Genomic DNA, 22,044 nt, shown 5'->3' on the forward strand with positions numbered 1-22,044 from the left:
AAGCTGAGGTGTTTCTGAGACTGACCAAGCTATCTCTGTGAGGACTGAGTATCCTGTCTGGGGGTAGGGGTGGGTGGGTAGGGACATGTTCAAATTGAGGCTGACTGGCCTCAAGGGGATTGCAAAAGACAGACACACTTTGCCCTGAAGGGAAACTGAACCAAGTGGACTCTCAGTTCAAAGGGCATTTTTATGATTTCAAAACACCTTATAGAAATTGCACATTTATATATACTGTGCCACCCCCCAATAAAAATCACCAAAGGTTCAGAACATCCATATTCAGAGCCCACTTTCTACCTAATCAGAGCATCTGGGAGTAAAGCCTAGGCATGAATGTTTAGAGTTTCTCCAGGTGATTCTAAGGAGCCTCCACTAGTCTAGGTAAAAAATTCCTGGGTTAAGAATGGGTCAGCTTCCAGCAATCCCACTTCTGGGCATACACACTGAGGAAACCAGCTCTGAAAGAGACACGTGCACCCCAATGTTCATCGCAGCACTGTTTATAATAGCCAGGTCATGGAAGCAACCTAGATGCCCATCAGCAGATGAATGGTTAAAGAAGCTGTGGTACATATACACCATGGAATATTACTCAGCCATTAAAAAGAATTCATTTGAACCAGTCCTAATGAGATGGATGAAGCTGGAGCCCCTTATACAGAGTGAAGTAAGCCAGAAAGATAAAGAACATTACAGCATACTAACACATGTATATGGAATTTAGAAAGATGGTAACGATAACCCTATATGCAAAACAGAAAAAGAGACACAGAAATACAGAACAGACTTTTGAACCCTGTGGGAGAATGTGAGGGTGGGATATTTCAAAAGAACAGCATGTATACTATCTATGGTGAAACAGATCACCAGCCCAGGTGGGATGTATGAGACAAGTGCTCGGGCCTGGTGCACTGGGAAGACCCAGAGGAATCGGGTGGAGAGGGAGGTGGGAGCGGGGATCGGGATGGGGAATACGTGTAAATCCATGGCTGATTCATATCAATGTATGACAAAACCCACTGAAATGTTGTGAAGTAATTAGCCTCCAACTAATAAAAAAAAAAAAAAAAAGAATGGGTCAGCTTAGTAAAATCTTCACCTGATCAGACAAGGGGCAAAGAGTCTCCCCTCTTCCTCCCTATCCCTAGAGCCTAGCATAAGACAGGCACTGAAGAGGTCATTAAGTGGAGAGTTGTTTCTTGAAACTCTGATTGACTGATAAAGACAGCATTATGATTTGTGGATAAACAACCCAATAGAGCAAGAAGTCACAGGGTCCAGGTTAATTATCATGCAACAAATGCTCCCTGTCCATTGGATATTGGTTTCAAAATAGGAGCCCATAGAGGTGGAGACGGAATAATGAACATTGCAGTTAATGCTGAAAAGGTTAGAAAGGGACACTTTCCTTTCCAATGTGGAAGACTAGATAATCCAAAAATTCTACCACAGAATACCTAGAAATGCTGCATAAAATACAACGAATGTTCTTTTAAAAGAATACAATATAGGAGAGAGATGTTTTTTGTTTTAATTTTATAGCCCTCTGTACCCTTTGAATGTTTTGATCTTACATGTGTATTACTTTTTTTGTCATTACTATAGTATGTCTTATTTTAATTTTTGTCATCGTGTTCATTTTCATTTTAACTAATTATGTTTGAGTAGAGAGGACTTAAAACATGAATCAAGATTCAAAAATTTTAAAAAGTCAAACTGTAAAATTTCTCTCTCCTACCCCTATTGCCAGTTCCCCAGTTCCTCTTCCCTATCCTAGAAATATTTTATGTAGCTACCTTATGAAAGGCGTGAAAACACCTGTGTGCTCAGTCGCTCAGTTGTGTCCAACTCTGCGACCCCATGGACTATAGCCCACCAGACTCCTCTATCCAGGGAATTTTTCAGGCAAGAATACTGGAGCATGTCATCATTTCCTCCTCCAGGGGATCATCCCAATACAGAGATCAAACCCACTTCTATTGTGTCTCCTGCATTGGCAGGTGGATTCTTTACCACTGCACCACTTGGGAAGCCACACAAGTGTATATATGCATACCTAAATAATGCTGTCCTTCTCTATAACACAAATTTTCATTTTCTTCACACACTCTGAGAGCTCAGTTGGTAAAGAATCTGCCTGCAATGCAGGAGATCCCAGTTCAATTCCTGGCTTGGGAAGATCCGCTGGAGAAGGGATAGGCTACCCACTCCAGTAGTCTTGGGCTTCCCTTGTGGCTCAGCTAGTAAAGAATCTGCCTGCAATTCAGGAGACCTGGCTTTGATCCCTGGGTTGGGAAGATCCCCTGGAGAAGGAAATGCTATCCACTCCAGTATTCTGTCCTGGAGAATTCCATGGACTGTACAGTCCATGGGGCCACAGAGTCGGACAGGACTGAGCGACTTTCAATTAATTAAATTAAAAATCACACACTATTCCAATGTTGATTTTTTTCATACAATAGATTTTGAAGCTCATATTAGAGCTGCCTGTGTTTTTTTTTTTTCATAACTGCATAGTATTCAATGTATCAGTTCAGTTCAGTCGCTCAGTTGTGTCCGACTCTTTGCGACCCCATGAAGCACAGCATACCAGGCCTCCCTGTCCATCACCAACTCCCGAAGTCCACCCAAACTCATGTCCATTGAGTCGGTGATGCCATCCAGCCATCTCATCCCCTGTTGTCCCCTTCTCCTCCTGCCCTCAATCCCTCCCAGCATCAGGGTCTTTTCCAATGAGTCAGCTCTTCGCATCAGGTGGCCAAACAATTGGAATTTCAGCTTCAACATCAGTCCTTCCAATGAACACCCAGGATTGATCTCCCTTAGGACGGACTGGTTGGATCTCCTTGCAGTCCAAGGGACTCGCAAGAGTCTTCTCCAACCCCACAGCTCAACAGCATCAGTTCTTCGATGCCCAGCTTTCTTTATAGTCCAACTCTCACATCCATACATGACTACTGGAAAAACCACAGCCTTGACTAGACAGACCTTTGTTGACAAAGTAAACCATAATTTATTTAAGCAATCCCTGTTGGATATTAACATGGTTTCTAGTCTTTTGCTATTACAAGCAATTCTGCAGTAAATAACTTTGTATATATTATATTTCACACCTGTGTGGGTATATTTGTAGGTTAAATTCTTAAAATTGGAATTTCATAGTAAAAAAATAGAGGTAATATATACCTCTAAACATAAACAGTCAATTGGTCTCCATTAAAGATATTCCTATCATCATTTTCAGAGTGCTCTACATATATCTCTTAATAACTAAAACAGGATTTCCCTGGTGGTCCAGTGGTTAAGAATCCATCTGCCAATGTAGGGGACACAGTTTCAATCCCTGGTCCAGGAAGATTCCACATAGCTTGGGGCAACTAAGCACATGCGCCACAACGACTAAACCACACACCCTAGGGCCCATGCTCTGAAACAAGAGAAGCCATTACAATGAGAAACCCTTGCACCACAACTAGAGAATGCCCATGCACAGCAGCAAAGAGTCAAGAAACTAAAATGAATAAATAAAATTAAAATAATAATTTTTATTTCATATTGTAAATTCAGAAGAGATTGAGGGAGTTTGGCTTAAAACTGGCAGGATTTAAAAGGAGGAAAAAAATGTTATTACCTATGGCCATATTATTACCAGCACTCTAATCCTACCTCCGTAGCTCCTTTGCTAAGCTTCCTTGGAATCCCAGAAATAATCATAATGTAGAGAGGAGGCAGAGCACCTTTTTATTTTAAAAACCAGGCACCAGATTTCCTCTTAGGAGAAGTTTCTTTACTTAGTGTATTAGTTTGCTAGGGTTGCCATAACAAAGTCACAATCTGGATAATTTAAACAGCAGCAATGTATTTCTGCATAGTTCTGGGGGCTAGAAGTCTAGGATCAAGGTAATGGCAGGGTTCATTCTGTCTAAGGCCTTGGCTTCTCCTTGGCTTCTAAATGGCCATCTTCCCCTTTGTCTTCCCTTATACTCATCTGTGTTTAGAATTTTTTCTTCTTTTAGGGATATCAGTCATTTTTATTTACGGCCAACTCTAATGACCTCATTTTAACTTAATTACCTCTTTAAAGACTCTGTCTACAAATACATTGTGAGGTACTGAGGGATAGGACTTCAACACATACATTTGGAGGAACACAATTCAATCCATAACAGTTAGTCTTAACCTCCTTAAGTATGAGAAGTGAAGTCCCACAATTGTTTCCCAACCTCCTGTAAAAATCTTTCTATGCAGCCTCATGTCTGTGATTATTTAAGGAGTGGGATAATTGGAGTCGTGTCCAGTAATGTGGAGAAAAGGGAGAGGGAGAGATGGCCTGCTGATCCATAACCTGAATTAATTCATTGGAAACAAGGGCAGCTTACAAATAGCCAGAAATGAGATAAACCTCAATTAACCTTGAGGGTCACAGAGCGGAAATTTCATGAGGTAGTGACAAAGATTCTATCACCAGACTCTAGCCAGGGTCCTCTGAACCCTCTTTTCTACTAGGCTTCAGCCTCCCCGAAAGTAGTGAGAACAGATTTTACAAGGAGAATGAAGGAATAGGGAGGTGGGTGAGCCAGGACGGCGTACAGTCAGGGAAGTGAAAACTTTCAAAATACACAGAGCGGGGTTAGTTCACATGAAACTATTGTAGGTTTGCTGTCCCTTATGCAAGCTTTGGCTCCCTCAGAGACTGGGAGATAGGAGCCCTACCTTCAGGTGTTGGCTGGAACAAACAGTAATTTCTTTTGGCAGTCTTGAGTTTTCTCAGGCAGGCACTTTAAAAGGGGCTAGAGTCATCCTAGGGATGTGTCCTTGAGCTGTTAGAAACTATGTTAAGAGTTCAGTTCATGCTGGACATTTCTCTTTTGCAACAGTATATTACTGATTAAAATCTGTTTTTACTACTTTAGCTTTCAGCTTTCTTTATATTTAGCACCTATCACTTTCATTACCTATGCTTTAGAGATTAAAATTTTGGCACTTAGAGAGATTGGCAGTCTTGTCCAAAATCACACAGCAGAGCTGGACTTTCTCCTACCCATGTCTTCTGGTCTCCAACAGGCTGAGCGTGTTCCCAAAGGAGGAACAGGTTTTGAAGGCCTAGGGCAGAGTAGCAAGCTTTCAGCGGGAGGCAGTGGTGGAAGACCAAGTGGCATGTTCCCAGAGTGGGCCCCAATGCTGCACGCCCTGACCAGCACCCTGCGCTTTCTGTGCTCCTGGAGGCCACTTGAGACCCGAAGCTGCTCCTACAACCCAGGGCTGCAGGCCGGGTGATCCAGGTGTGTGCTCTGGTGGGTCCAGACCAGGGTAAGAGCACTTGCTGTTCTGGTGAGCCTGGGAGGCGGCTGGGGTGAGCTCCACTGGGCTGAAGGAGACAGGTCCAGCAGGCCTGGTGCTGTTGCCAGGCAGGGACCCATGGCCAGTGCTCCCACTACATGCAGGCAGATTGAAGCTGATCTCAGAGAGAGAAAGTGAGGACTGGTCCTGAGAGAAATCTTAGTTACCCACTCAGAAATTGAACCTGGGTGGGTAGCCTGGATGAAAACCAGGAATCCTAGCTGCTAGACCACCAGAGAGGAGAGGCCAGAAGGAAAGTGGCCTTGGCCCCATTTGAAAACAAGAATGTTTCAAGGAGGCAAAGACTGTAAAAACAAGTACAAAGCTTATTATTACAGACACAGCACAACATATGGGAAAGCACACAGAGAAGCAGTTAGATTTAGGTCAGAAAAGCCAGGCAGAAATACACACCCAGAGAGAAAGGGTATCGGGGGCCTCTCTAATGAGGAGGAGGCCAGTAAAGAGGTGAGTTAAATCACTCATAAAGGACAGCCTTTGGGTGTTTATATATGGCAAATTATCTTGTTTCTTCACAACTGACTGGTCCTAGACCTCCCCAACATGTCTGTGCAACACTTTGCTAAGATGGATCCCACTGCAGAGACCTATGGGGTGTGTCCACGCTTACTATGGGGTGGCACCCCCTCCCTTTTTGACCCCCAATAAGCCTTTCTGCACATGTGTAGACAGGGACACTTTTCTTGACCTCAGGAGTGGTCACCTAACCTCTCTATTCCAGCAGAGCTCAGGGACTGACACTAGTTTTGTCCTTGGAGTGTCTGGGTGAGAACAAAACTTCAGTTTTACTCCACTTGACAAACACCAGCTGTCCGGCCCAGGGGCCTGTCTATCTCTTACCCCAAAACCAGTAAGGGGGAGGCGGGTTGCTCAGTGCGTTTGAGGGTTGGACCCCAAACTTCCTACATCCCAGTAGAGGCTCCCCAGGCCTAAATCCTTTGGTAAGTAACCACCTCACCCACCGCTCCCACCTTAATTGCAATGGGATTTTACGTCAATATCGGTCCCTTCGGCCCCATATTTGGTTCCCCAGGGCTGTGAGGAAAGAGAGGGGGCTTGTTCAAGGGTAGAACTAGGTGCCAGCAAGCCCACCCCCCACTAGAGCTTTAAGATGCCTGATTTCCTTCCAGGCCAAACTTCCTAGCAAGGTTCCAGTGGACTAGGCAGTCAAACCAATTCCAATTTGGCTTAGGGTGCCCAGCCTCCTGGAAAGGAGGAGCAGAAGAGAGGACGTGGTTGGGGGTCGGAGCTGGGGGAGGGGAGAGAAGAGAGGCCAAGAGTAGGGCTTGACACCCCCCTGCACAATTGCCCTGCAGCTGCTGGTGGAGTTTGGAGTCCTGCTGACTCAAGAAAAGTTCACAGCAGTTGCTGGCGAGAAAACCTTGATTGAGCCTTGTCGGGTTTTGTTTGGTTGTGTTTTATTTTGTTTTGTCTGTGTGGGGGTGGTGTTATTTGCAAAGGCGGGTGAAGGGCAGTGGTTGGACTTTGCAATCAGTGAGTGGCATTCCCCTGTCCATTGTGTGTCACCAGCTGGGCAACATCCTCTTGTCTACTTTCTCCCCAGTTCCAACCCCTCTAACCTTCCCCGCATTTAAAGTAGCACTGTTTGTGTCCAAGTTTTAGCTTACACAGATTCAGTTGTTCTAGGCATTTTGTATATCTCCTTTTTTCTTGCTTGATACGAAGTTGAAGAGCTGTTCCTAGCGCCCTGCTGTTGCATACACTTCCGTATGTGCATCCCCCACTTTTGATGGACATGAAGGGGCTTCTGGCATCCCACTACATCACTTGGTGAGAATTCTCTGGCCATGTGGGATGGCTAGCATTAGAGAATACCTCCCCTTGCTCTCATGTTCAGTTCACTGCCAAACTGGAAACAGCGTTTGCTTGAAATAGCTGTAACTATTCTCCCAGCTTTATGGTCAATAAAACAAGGAGCAGAGAGTTTAAGAAATTGAACCAGGTCTGATTTTAAAACTTGTGTTCTCGACTATTAATGGTCATCACGATCTTCTAGTAATTCAGTGATTACTAGTAATTCTAGTAAATCACTAGAATTCTAGTAATTCTGTAGCCCACCAGGTTCCTCTGTCTGTGAGTTCTCCAGGCAAGAATACTGGAGTGGGTTGCCATGCCCTCCTCCAGGGGATCTTCCTAACCCCTGGATCGAATCCAGGTCTCCAGCATTGCAGGCGGATTCTTTACTGTCTGAGCCACAAGGGGAGCCCCTGAACCACAAGGGAAGCTCTTTAGGAAGACTGAGCACCGAAGAATTGTTTCTTTCTAACTGTGGTGCTGGAGAAGGCTCTTGAGAATCCCTTGGACAGCAAAGAGCTCAAAACACTCAATCTTAAAGGAAATCAACCCTGAATTCAATTGGGAGTTGAAACCAAGAGAATTCTATACAAACAGACAAGTGTGTTGAAACAGACACGTGTGAACAGACAACTGTGTAGAAACAGGCCTTATATTCCTGTAGACCCCCACACAGTTAACTTTGCCACAATTGCTGCTCTTCATTCAACCTACTGTAAAAGCGTGTTGTTTGTTGTTTGTCTGCCCAGTTGTGTCTGACTCTTTGTGACCCCATGGACTGCAACACACGAGGCCTCCCTGTCCCTCACCATCTCCCAGAGTTCATGTGCATTGCATGGGTGATGCGTCCAGCCATCTCATCCTTGACGCCCTCTTCTCCTTCTGCCCTCAATTTTTCTCAGCATCAGGGACTTTTCCAATGAGTCAGTTGTTCACATCAGGTGACCAAAATTCTAGAACTTCAGCTTCAGCATCAGTCCTTCCAGTGAGTATTCAGGGTTGATTTCCCTTAAGATTGACTGGTTTGATCTCCTTGCTGTCCAAGGGACTCTCAGGAGTCTTCTCCAACACCACAGTTCAAAGATGTTTGGCACAGTCTTTGGCATTCTACCTTCTTTACGATCCACTGTAAAGACACTAAAAGGTCTGTCTTTTACACTCTTACAACCATCCATGACCACTGGGGAGACCATAGCCTTGACTATACAGACCTTCGTCAGCAGAGTAATGTTTCTTCTTTTCAACACACCGTCTAGGTTTGTCATAGCATGTAGATCTACCATTTCTGGGGGGTCTTCATTTCCTTTTGAGGGGTCCTGTGTTACATAAAACTTGAACAAACTCATATGCTTTTCTCCTGTTAATCTGTTTTATGTTGGTTTAATTCTCAGGTGCAGCCAAAAAACACTAAAGAGCCAGCTCTACACACCCTATAGCACCCACTCTGCTACACTCAGGGCCCTCTGTCTGAAATAGGCTTTTCCCCACCAACACACACGCACACTTTGCTCTGGCAACTCCTATTCATTCCTCAGCTCTCAGCTGAAAGGTCACTTCTTCCCCCAGGAAGTCACTGCTGATCTTCTACACTAGGGCTCCCCTCTGCCAACTCTAAACCCCTAACCTCCTGTCTTTTTTCCCCCATGTCCTTGTCGCAAATAGTAATGACTTGTTGAATGTCGATCTCCTCTGTTAGATGGTAGGATCTAAGAGGACAGGGACTGAGTCTGCTCTAGTCTCTGACATCAATGTTTAGTACAGAGGCCAGTGTGTGTTAAATACATAACTGTACAAACGACTGAATAAAGAGATCTTGGACTGACCTTTCAGGAACTTCAACTACTTGAGTAGTCTCATAGAGAACAGACTTGTAGTAGCCAAGGGGAAGGAAAGGTTGGGGAAGAAGGCATTAGGAGTTTGGGGTTAGCAGATGCAAACTATTATATATAGAATGGATAAACAAGGTCCTACTGTATAACACACGGAACTATATTCAATATCTTGTGATAAATCATAATGGAAAAGAATAGGAAAAGGAATATATATGTATATAACTGAATCACTTTGCTGTACAATAGAAATTAACACATTCGATAAAATATAATTTTTCAAATGGAGTAGTCTCTTACATGTAGTATTTTTCCCACTATACCTCACTCTGAAAATGAAAATTTTTACCTATTTCCACCTTGCTCAAATGCTTCCATCTATGAGCTGCCAGTTATAATCCTATAGTACTTTATGTATTTATTTTACTTATGACCTCATATTATCATTTACTTATATTAGGCTACAAGCACTAATGCAACAATCCCTTGAAGAGAAGGATTGTTACATATCTTTTTAACTCACACAATTTATTATATATAGAAGTTGTTCATTAGATATGTAGGGTTTTTTTTTAATAACCAACACTTGGTTTTTATTTTTCGTCTGCTTAGTCATTGTACTTAGTCATGGTGTACACTCATATCTAGGCTTTTTTAAACTCTCATTTATTGGATACCAATAAAATTAAACATCTTTTCATGTGCTTAGTGGTCATTTGTATATCTTCTTTTGTGCAGTTATCTTTTGTTTAAAAAGTGGGTTTCTAATCAAAATATAATTGACATATTAGTTTCAGATGTACAACATAACAATTCAATATTTGTTACATTATGAAATAATTGCCACAGTAAGTGTAGTTAAGATCCACCACCACAAGTTACACAGTTTTGTGTGTGTGATGTGAACTTACAAAATGTACTCTCTTGTTGGTCGTTTATTGGACCGGAACCTGGTGGTCCGGAGTCGACGATGAGAGAGTGAAAGAAGTAAAGAGGCTAATATTCCCTGGGTTACGCAGCCGGCTTCCGTGCTCCAGGAAATCAGCCAGAAATAGAGAGAGAGAGAGAGAGAGAGAAAGAAAGAAAGACATGGGGACCAAAGCTCTGATGGGGCAAAGGTGTTTTAATCAACATGGTGTGGGCATATATACTGTAGTTATTCTCAGCAAAGATAAAGATTAAAATTCCTGGTTTACAAAACACAAGGCTATCTCTATTAAAGAGAAAAGAGGGTACTTATCACCATAATGAGAAACTAACAAAGGAAATGCCTGGATTCCTCAGCCCTGGGAAAGGTGTGCCTCTCCTCTTAATTCCTGAATATTCAAGAATTAATATTAATAAGGGCCAAAGATTTCCTGACAGATCCATAACAGCACACGGGAAGCCTCCTGTTAAGTGCTTCCTGACAATTCCCCCTATTTTATTATATTTGTAAAAAAGGTCCTGACCAAATGAGTTTGGTTAGTATTAACCAACCTTATAGAAAGGTGATGATAAACAACAAATACAATTATCAAGACAATCACCAAAGTTACAGTTCTAGACCCGATGCTGTGGGTAATACTTTGAAACCATCCTTGTGGGTCTAGCCCGGATAATTTGTTCAGCTAAAGTTTCCAAATTAGTGGGGGAGAGCAGACATTTAGAAAAAGTTTCAAAGATTTTCTTTTGCAGTAATTGTACATTCAGAGAGTCATTATCGTGTAAATGAAATTTTGATTTGTTCCCAGTTGTAGGTACTATGATTGAAATGAACAAGAGTAACACAAAATTGGCAGTTAATACAAGTTACAGATTAAATTGTAAGTGAGACACAGGCCTGTATAAAATATGACTGATTATAGAGAAAGAAATAGTTACTATGACCACGACTGGTCCCTGTGAAATGTCCATTCTGAGTCCCAAGTTCTTTGGTGCTGGCAGCAAGTTTCCATATGCTTTATATGTCTATAGTTCAGGCCCAATTTGTTTATAGAGGATGATTCGAGGAGGAGGAGGAGGAGGAGGATGTCACTCTATCGTCAAGCCAGCCAAGAAGTCCTTTGTCATGGTTTCAACATAGTGTTAGTAACCTTTTAAGCCACTTAAGCAGCATAATATATAATGGTTTTTGTTCTTTCCCTAACTCTTTCCCTAAAGTTTCAGTAGTAAACATGGTCCACAGACAGAAAAAGGGCAGCAATGTCAGAAAGTCTTCTTTTGGAGGCAGGACGAAAGCCCAAGTTTGTTGGCCGAGGATTATGCATAATTTTCCTGGGCCCAGGCTATGGAAGGACTTCATAGCCTAAAGAAATGTTAATTAGTTTTCCCTCCTCCCCAGGGTGTGAGGGTTCCAGGGAGGGGGCATATGGGCAGAGTCATTGGTTGATATGATCGGTCTTTTCTCTATTTTATGACCTGTAATAAAGGAGGGTTGGGTAAGTAAGCCCACTGAAGTTTGGGAGACACAGGTTAGCAGGAAAATGTGTTCAGGCATTCCCTGTTGAGAGACCAAATTTTTGGCTTCATTAGTAAGGGTTTTTATCTGTCCCCAAGAGGGGAGGTCATAGGGTTGATGCCGCCAAGGGCGGTGCTTTCTGGAAATCTTTAGAGCTGCCATGGCTTGTATTGGAATTTTCTTCCTCCCGGGGTTCTTGTTTAGTCTCCATTTTGAATGTGGGGGCGGGGCCCCCCTTGGGTCGAATTCTCCAAGGAAAAAGTTTGTTGGATCCATCTGGGGAAATACAAGCATATCCCTTTCCCTGTAAGATTAATTTCCCAGATTTCTATTGATTATTGAAGCTGTCTTGGTACCAAATGGGCAGAGGAAGAGAAGTGTCCTTCAATTCCTCGAAATGTCTTTCTGCTCTTGTTAAAATATTGAAAGGACTGGCATGTTGAGACATGCCCCGGAAGAGTGCCACAGACAAGTTCCGGAGGCTGGCTAAACTTCCGGGGGCCAACACCCTGCAGCCCGGTCCAATCAGGTGCCATGGAGCCCTTGGACACCAACCGCAGCTGTAGCCCACGCTTTCTTCCTTATATGGAAAGACCTGGCTTGGACGCCGGCCCTGGCTATAAAACCTCTCCCCACCCCTCATATCTCGCAGACTCCCTTTGTCTCCTCGCTCATCCGTCCCCGGGAGTTCTGCCCGAGAGCGACCGCCCAATAAAGGCCTTCATCAACGGTCCTTAGAGGTGGCCCTTTCTTCCCGCGGCATTTTCTAACAAATATTTCCCTGTGGTAGGTTTAAAAAAATTAAAACAAATAAAGCTGTATTAACAATAGTTATCGGTTTAGAAAATATCTTATCTTGGACTCTAGTGAAGTCTGCTTTAGATAAGGAAGACAGTAGTGTACCTGTGTATTCCCCCTTCTTTAATTTTTTCTATTTGTAACTTTAGTGTGTGATGTGTTTGTTCGACTGTGTCTTGTGCCTGTGGATTATAAGGAATACCTGTAATATGTTTAAAAGAAAAAGATAGTTAAAATTGTTTAAAGTGTTAGGTAGTTAGAATAGGGAAAAGGAGTCCAGAATGGCAGTGGCTAAAAGACCTGGAAGGGAAAAGCCCCTGAAAATAGAACAAAGGAAGGTCCGAGGACTGGAGTGAGAACCTCAGGTAAAACAAACAATACTCCTGGCTGGCCCAATTTACATAAGACAGGCCCAGGGACAGAGAAACATATAAAAAGAGGAACCAAAGCACTCTTCTCTCTCTCTCTCTCTCTCTCTCTCTCTCTCTCTTTCTCTCTCTCCCTCCCTCCCTCCCTCCCGCGCGATGGGGTGCTCTTCTCTTCGCGTCTTTGGATCGACGTGCCGTCGTGCCTCAAAGATGGATTTTCCTGCTATTATCTAAATAAAACAGAGCTGTAACACTGATTTATCTAAGTGCTATAACACGGTCTGTTTGAGACCTGAGAGCTATAACACGGTCTGTCCAAGACCCGAGAGCTGTGACCCGCCGAGGGGGCTTTAAGGTCCGTCACTCCAAATTTTCGTTGTGACGAGACAAAGAACCAAGGAGCATACACCTGCCTGACATCTATGGTGCCATGACTCGGATTTAACCTGGCTGAAAACAACCTCCGCGCAGAAGAGGCCAAGTGCAGCAGGAGCCCAACTCAGCGAAGCTCCTGCAGTAGAAGCGGAACGCGAAGAAAACCCAGCGCAGGAGAAGGCCCATCATGCTGAAAACTGAAAGCCCATGTGGCTCAGCCTCAGATTCCAGAAGACCTCCGGTTAAGGTAGGAGGTCCTCGCTCTATGGCTGGAGGGACATGCCTACCAAAATCTTAATTCCTTTACAATCTCTCATTTCTCATTTCCTTGAACCCACCCCCCCCCCCCCCCCCGCCACGAACTGGCAGGCAGCAGTGGGCGCAACTGAGGGACTCTGGAGAGGCTACTCTTCGGTATGTCCCAAAGGCACTATCAGCTGGGCCCCAGTAGCAGTTACCCAAGCCGGTGGGGGTTCTTCTGTCCCTACTCTTCTCTGTGCCAAGAATCAGACCAATGAAAACTGTGAGCACCAGTCAGATATCTAGCAAATTTTCCAGTCGGCTATGAAGGGGATTCCTTGGCACGTTTTTCCCACTGCTTTTTACTCTTTTCCTTCAGCTCTTTCTCCCCGGACTCGAGCCTGACCAAAACCCAGGATGTCCGGCTCAGGCTTTGAGGTCTTATTGCAAAAATTCAGTGAGAGACAAAGCGATAAGTGGGAGGTGGATTTGCTAAGATTCAGAGAGAAGCGCCCATTCTACAGGGTACGGGCCATGGAATGCGGCCTGATTGCGAACGGGGTGAATTCATATGCTAATGAGCGAGAGGATCATCCCAGCCATTGGGAAACCACCCACTCCTCTGTCTTTTGACAGTGCCTTGGAGCTGTTCTGCCACCTCTGGGTGCGTCTTTTGGCTTGTAGATTGGGGATTAAGGTTTACTTGAACTTGACTTGTCATGTTGGACCCAGTTGATTTTAATCATTATGCGTTATGCCCTTGTGCTATGTCATTCTTTCAAAGGTTGTGCTCTGACCCCCCTTTCCCTCCTGTTTCATGCTCCTTTCCTTAGCCCCATCTGGGCCCACAATGTTGCCTCTACAATCTACTAGAGGGATAACCAAAAAATAGCTGGTCTTGGGAGGGAAGTACTGTATAATATCCAATCCCTTAGTCCTACCTAGTACTGGTCACATTGGAGACCTTGAGGACGCCCAAACTCCAGCCCAGGGGTCCCAGGAGGTCATCACGCCTTGACCTGCCTAGGGATCTGGTCCTCGAAAGGTTGTCACGCCTCAACCTGCTCGGGGATCCGTTAGTCTCACGGGTCCCAGGAGGTCGTCACGCCTCGACCTGCCCAGGGGCCCAATTCTCGGGAGGCCGTCATGCCTCGACCTGCCCGGGGATTCGATCTCTAGGAGGCTGTCATGCCTCAGCCTCCCTGGGGATCTGCACCCTGACCCGGGGACGCCTGGCTCTCAGGTTGCTACAGTTCTGGGTAGGATAAGCTTCAGAAAGACTCACCCCTAAGGAAGGCCACCCATGGAAACAGAAGGAAGCCTATTACTTGTGGGACTGTGACAGGTCTCAGCAATAACTCAGGAGCCCAATGAGAACCCCATTGCCTTTCTAGAAAGGCTAAAAGAGGCCCTCCAAAAGTTTACCAATTTGAGCTTAGACTCTTATGAGGGACAGGTGATTTTAAAGGACAAATTCCTGTCCCAATGTGCATCAGATATCAAAATTGAGTTACAACAGCTACAGCAGCAGGACTCTGCTGCCTCTTTAGATGAGATGATCCAGACAGCTGTTAGGGGAAGCACACTGACTGAAACCGCCCACCCTGGTCAGGTACCATAGTAACCATTTGCATGAGTTGTTTTATGGCAGGAGATCCTGATAAGGAATACGGAACTAATAGGCCACCACCAGCCAGAAGAGTTCGGGAAAGATCGAGAGGAGACACTACCTGTCCGTCCACTTCCCAGAATCCCTCTTGCTAGCATCCATCTTGGCTGAGCGATGCGTGCGCCACCAGGAAAGACTCTGAATTAGAATGATTGGCCAAAGACCACCCGGAAACTAATCCCATCACCATAAAACCCAAGACTGCGAGCCACGTGGCAGAGCAGTTCTCCTGGGTTCCCTTACCTACTGCTCTCCACTCGGGTGCCCTTTCCCAATAAAATCTCTTGCTTTGTCAGCACGTGTCTCCTCGGACAATTCTTTTCCGATGTTAGACAAGAGCCCAACTTTGGGCCCTGGAAGGGGGTCCCCCTTCCTACAACACAGCCACCAATACCTTTTATAACAGAGAACAGGAGAAGGAGGCCAAGGCCCAGGAGAGGGAGAGAAGGAAAGAGACAAGGCATGCCCAGATGCTGGCTGCCCTCCAGGGCAGCCCTATGGCACACCCCGAGCCCTTGAATGACAAGGCACAAGGCAAATGCCTAATCTGTAGACAGGCAGGGTATTGGGCCAAAGAGCGTCCTAACTGTGACAACTCTCCTAAAACGGCTTGCCACAAATGCCATCAACTGGGACATTGGGCGGCACTCTGCCCTGGGGACCCAAGAGCCTCAAGGTCAAGTGACAAGCCTTCCCTCACGATGGTTCAAGAGGACTGAAGCGGCCCGCTCCAGCCAGCCCGCCTGTCACAGATAACCATCACGGGGCTGGAGCCAAGGGTGGAACCAGATGTGGCAGGTAGGTCCGAGAATTTCTTGGTTGACACAGGGGCTACCTACTCTGTCTTGATATCCTACTCCGGAGCCTTCTCCTCCCAAACCTGTACCATTTTGGGTGCTACAGGAAAAGCAACTACTAGAAGATTCAGCCAAGCACTTCCTTGTTGCTGGGATGGACAGATATTCTCCCACCAGTTTCTGGTGGTCCCTGAGTGTCCTACTCCCTTATTGGGAAGAGACATACTCACTAAACTGGGGACCACCCTTGTGATGGGAAGCTTTCCAGCCCCTAGGGCCCTACAGCTTCTGGTTACTACTGAAGAATCCATTACACCTTCTCTAATAGAGAGAGAACAAAGACTATGGGAGGACAAAATTAACCCCCAGTGTGGGACCAGGGGATTCATGGACTAGCCTACCAAGCTGAACCAGTCATCATTGTCTTCCGAGATCCCACTCGGTTTCCTAACCGGAAACAATATCCTCTCAAAAGAGAGACTTGGGAGGGACTACAGCCTTTAATAAATAAATTCCTTGCTTGTGGGCTATTGGTCCCCACCAGTTAGCCATGTAACACCCCAGTCCTCTCAGTAAAGAAAAAGGACGGAACCTAGCAAATGGTTCAAGATCTCCAGATCATAAATGAAGCTGTAGTCCCCCTCCATCCCACAGTACCCAATCCCTATGTGATCTTGGGAGAAATCCCACCCAGTGCCAAGTGGTTTACAGCCTTGGATCTCAAAGATGCATTTTTTTGCATACCACTGGCTAAAGAATCCCAATATCTTTTTGCGTTTGAGTGGGAGGCCCCAGGAGAAAAACACCAACAGATGACTTGGACAGTATTACCTCAGGGGTTCAGAGACAGCCCCCACTTGTTTGGCCCTTAGCTGGGATCTCCTAGATTTGGACCTGGGACCTAATGGGAAAATATTACAATAGGTAGATGACCTACTAATCTGCTCTCCAGATGAGGAAAATGCCCAACAACATGAAATTCAGGTTCTAAACTTTTTGGCAGAAAGAGGATATAAAGTCTCCCGTGCTAAGGCACAGATGGTCGAGACAAAGGTCACTTACCTGGGAGTTCAGATTACACACGGGTCCAGGAGGCTGTCCTCTGATCGGGTACAAGGAATCCTCCAGTTGCCCTCCCCCACGACTCGAAAACAATTGCAAGCTTTCCTGGAGCTAACTGGGTATTGTAGAATCTGGATACTCAACTATGGTCTAATTGCCCAGCCCTTATATAAAAGCTTAAAGGGATGAGATGATTCAATCCCACTGATGTGGGGAACTCTTCAAAAGGAGGCAGAGGCTACACTAAAACAGGCCTTAACTCAGGCACCTGCCTTGAGGTTGCCAGATCCAAAAAAAGCATTCCAACTTTATGTCCATGAAAGAGAGGGAATAGCCTTGGGAGTATTAACTCAAAGGTTGGGATCTGAGCCCCAGCCTGTAGCTTACTTATCCAAGAGACTTGATCCCACCGCCCAAGGCTGGCCCCCCTGCCTTCAAAATCTTGCAGCTATTGCAATCATGATAGAAGATGCTTTAAAACTCTCCTTTGGGGGCAAACTAACTATTTTTACCAGCCACCAAGTAAAACAACTCCTAAATGGGAGAGGCCATTTATGGATGTCTGGTCAAAGAATCCTCAGATATCAAGTAATACTGATGGAAAATCCAGGCCTCACTATATCCCCTTGTGAGGTTCTTAACCCAGCCACCCTCCTACCTACCCCCAAGGGCTCTCTCCCCTTTCACTCCTGTTTAGAAACCTTGGACCACTGGACAAAACCCTGAGAGGGATTGTCAGGAGATCCTCTGACCAATCCTGAGGAAATGTGGTACACTGACGGAAGCAATTTTGTCTTGGATGGAAAAAGAAGAGCCAGATATGCAGTAGTCTCCAATTTTGAGACCATAGAGGCTAAGCCTCTGCCACCAGGTACTTCAGCCCAATTAGCTGAGCTCATAGCCCTGACTCGAGCTTTAGAGCTGGGAAAAGGAAAAAGAATAGCCATTTACACTGACTCCAAGTATGCCTTTCTGATGCTACATGCACATGCAGCTATCTGGAAAGAAAGGGGCCATTTGACCACCCGAGGGTCCCCAATCAAATATGGTGATCAAATCCTTAGACTCTTAGAGGCAGTCCATCTGCCCACTGAGGTTTCAGTCTCCCACTGTAAAGGACACCAAAAAGGGAGCACTGAAGTGGCACGAGGGCACCAAGCAGCTGATCAGGCAGCTAAGAGAGCAGCATTACAGAACCATGACCTAATTGGGATTGCCACCTTAGTTCCACAGACTAACTTGCCAGAAACTCCTTCATATACTGAAGGTAAAACTCTTAAAGCTAAGAGTGAGGGCTTTCAAGAAGATCATATGGGGTGGTTCCAAAAGGAGGGGCTCCTTTTTCTGCCTGGGAACCTCCAATGGAAGTTGGCTAACTCCTTACACACCACCACTCATTTAGGAGAAAAGGCCCTCCAAAGATTACTAGAAAGGTCTTTCAGAGGAACAGGCTTCCAAACAACTATAAGACAAGTGATCTCCTCTTGTCCCACTTGCCAATTAAACAACCCCCAAGGAGCTTGAAGACTGCAGCTGGCCCAGCCTGTCCAAAGATGTGGGGCCTATCCAGGAGAGGACTGGCAGATGGACTTCACCCAGATGTCAGTTTCTCAAGGGTATAAATACCTATTAGTCATGATAGATACATTCACAGGATGGATTGAAGGCTTTCCCACCCAGACTGAGAAGGCTGAGGAGGTGGTAAAAAAAAAACAAAACTGCTCCATGAAATCATTCCAAGGTTTGGTCATTACAAAGTGACAATGGGACATCATTTACTTCTAAGATCACCCAAGGAGTCTCTAAAGCATTGGGCATTACTTATTATCTCCATTGGGCCTGGAGGCCTCAGTCTTTAGGAAAAGCAGAAAGAGCCAACCAATTCTTAAAATCAGCAATAAAAAAGATAACCCAAGAGACCTTCCTGGGATGGAAGGAGGCTTTACCAATAGCTCTCCTCCATACCCGTATTGCTCCTAAGGAACAGGTTGGTTTTAGTCCTTATGAGATGCTATACGGGAGACCTTTTGTTTATGTCAATGACCTCTTCCTAGATCCAGAGGTTCAGACTCTCCAGTCTTATACCATGGCCATTAGGCAATTCCAACAGGATATACGCTTGTGGGGTATGAACCAGGACCCAAAAGACTCTAAGGAGTCACCACTATATGCTCCAGGGACTCAAGTCTTAATTAAAGTCTGGAAAGATGGGTCCCCAAAGGCTCAACTCCAGCCCACATGGAAGGGCCCCTACCCTGTAACACTTTCTACTCCCATAGCAGTCAAGGTGCCAGGACACGACTCCTGGATTCACTACTCACGAGTCAAGCCATGGAAGAAAACAGAAGAAGACACTCAATACACCTGTGAGCCCCTGGGAGATCTCAGCTACCTATTCAGGACTACAAATGAGTGCCATTCTAATAAACAACCCCAAAATCTGGTCTCTGGGGATAAGATTTCTCAAGACAGTTCTAAAGAGCCAACACAGCTTGGCAGAAATAATACTCCAAAACAGACAGGAGATAGATCTTCTGATCTCAGAACAAGGAGAGACCTGAGCCATCCTGGCGATGTAAATTTAAAATTGGCTAATGCCCCTACTAGTCCTTGTTATGCCATATTGATGATGCTAATGATTGTTCCATGTACTGTCAATTGTCTAACCTGTCTTGTCTCTGCCCAGGTCAAGCTGCAACATGCAGTGCCAGTTCAACAAAGATATAAAACTACAGCCAACCACAGAAAATATCACTCACCCTTAGGTGGACACCACTACGAGGACTCTGAGGCTTGAGACTAGCAAGAGGGAGAGGCCCAATGCCCCTCGCCATCCCAGTTCAGCAGGAAGTAGCCAGAGAGACCTCGACATCCCTATTCCCAAAGAATTGGGCCTCCCATCTCTTGAGGGGGGAATGTTAGGTAGTTAGAATAGGGAAAAGGAGTCCAGAATGGCAGTGGCTAAAAGACCCGGAAGGGAAAAGCCCGCGAATATAGAACAAAGGAAGGTCCGAGGACCGGGGTGAGAACCTCAGGTAAAACAAACAACACTCCTGGCTGGCCCAATTTACATAAGACAGGTCCAGGGACAGAGAAACATATAAAAAGAGGACCCAAAGTCCTCTTCTCTCTCTCTCTCTCTCCCACGCTATGGGGCACTCTTCTCTTCGCGTCTTTGGATCAACGTGCCCTCATGCCTCGAAGATGGATTTTCCTGCCATTATCTAAATAAAATAGAGCTGTAACACTAAGCGGTAACACTGATTTATCTAAGAGCTATAACACAGTCCGGTCGAGACCTGAGAGCAATTCCCTGGGGAACATATTCGTCAGTCAGGTGAGTAAGGGCAGGCACCAGGGTGGGCTGGGGCTGAGCTGGGAGGTATCTGATCGGGTCTTCTCTGCAGCTGCAGGAAGCTCTGGCCCAGCTTCGGGAGGACCAGCAAGTGCGTGTCCTGATCTTCAGGAGTGGAGTGAAGGGTGTGTTCTGTGCAGGTGGGTTTCCTTCCGTGCCCCCAACCCGGGGCTCAGGTGGGCTCCCACCGGCCTGCATTTAGGGGATACTTCAGTCATTTCTAGCACAAGAGTCAGGGCTTCCCAGGTGGCGCTATTGCTGATGAACCCGCCTGGCGACACAGGAGACACGGGTTCCATCCTGAGTTGGGTACATCCCCTGGAGGAGGAAATAGCAACCCACTCCAGTATTCTCGCCTGCAGAATCCCCATGGGCAGAGGAGCCTGGCGGGCTCCAGTCCACAGGGTCACAGAGGCGGACACGACTGAAGCGACCCGGCACACAGCACAGGACTCACTCCCACTGAAAGCTGGGAACGCGGAGGGGCAATTCCTTGCTTAGAGCAACACAGCTAGTGAGAATTCAGTTAGAACTTGACCTCTCTCACCCCCAAGTCCTTGTTCTTTCTGTTCTGACCCTTCACTGAGGAAATGAGAAAGTGGAGTCCAAAGACACTCACCAGGTCTGTGGCCAAGACAGGACTGACTTACTGCCCCTTCGCCCACCGACAAGTCCCTCGTCAAAAAACTCTTCCACGGCTCTGCACCATTTGGTCCTCACAACAGGGCAAGCCCCACGCACTTCCTTTCAAAGATGAGAAATGCCGCATCCCAGGCCCACAACAAGAAGCAAGTGAAGGAGAGCCGAGCGAAGAACTGACTCTGGGGTGGCCGTGGAGGGGCACTGGGGAGACGGGAAGAGGCTGCAGAGGGCGAGGGTGGGAAGCGAGTGATTCTTAGGCGGTTTCAAGGGCATGTGGCTCAGTCCCCAGACCTCAACTGCCAGGATCCCGGTGAGCAGCCTGGGGAGGGAGGTGGCAAGGGAAGTATGAGACCAGTCTGCCTGACCCCGCGACCCTGATCGAGGCCCTCCTCCTACTGCAGCCTCTTCCTTTGGCTCCCCCATGGTCTGATGTCTTCCATCACAGTCACTTCATGACTGTTAACCCCGCTCCTCATCCCCCCAGCGAAGGACAGGAAAGTAGGGGGCATGCAGGAGGTCTGAATCTGCCCCCGATTTGCCCTGGAATCCTGGGCTAGTCCCTGTCTCTCTCTGGGCCTCAGTTTCCCCATTTGTCACTGAGGGGCTAGGACTAATCAGACTCCCAAGGGCTCTCCCAACTGACTTTCACATAATCGAGGACTTGCAGAGACTATGTTCACCCCTTATTCGTGACTCAGGCTCCTGCCATCTGACCTCTGATGACCCTCCACCGTCATTCTCTCACCCAGGACCCTGCGTACCCCCACGCCACTGTCCCTGCACTCACTCCTCATCTACTTGACCTTTCAACCTCCCCCACCAAGCCCTTCTTTTAAAAAATAATTATACCTGATGTATGCCAATTATTTCTCAATAAAACAGGAAAAATAGTTAATAAAATTTTATTACTATTTAATGTATTTTTTGAGTTGTCACAAATATATACATTACACAAAATTTATATTTGAATCACTCTGAAGTGTAAAATTCACTGGCATTAAGTACATTCACAAGGTTATTCAACAATCACCACTATCGATTTCAAAAACTATTTCATCATCTCAGTAAACTATGTACTCATTAAGCAATTCCTCCCCATTTTCCTAACACCCAGTAACCTCCATTCTACTTTCTATCTTTACAAATTTGCCTACTCTGTGTCATACAAGTAGAATCATACATTTGTCCTTTCATGGCTTGCTTATTTCACTTAGCATCATGTACTTCACGTTCATCCATGTTGTAGCATACTGCAGAATTTCTATCCTTTTTACAAATGAATAATACTCC

General features: G+C 45.8%; 1 pseudogene; it reads left to right on the forward strand.

Moving 5' to 3' along the window:
- Window positions 1–5,181: 5,181 nt before the first annotated feature.
- LOC133039987 (enoyl-CoA hydratase domain-containing protein 2, mitochondrial-like) overlaps window positions 5,182–22,044 on the forward strand; it is a 35,157-nt pseudogene continuing 18,294 nt past the window's right edge.

This window comes from Dama dama, chromosome 20 (assembly GCF_033118175.1).
Source record: "Dama dama isolate Ldn47 chromosome 20, ASM3311817v1, whole genome shotgun sequence".
Taxonomy (NCBI): Eukaryota; Metazoa; Chordata; class Mammalia; order Artiodactyla; family Cervidae; genus Dama; species Dama dama.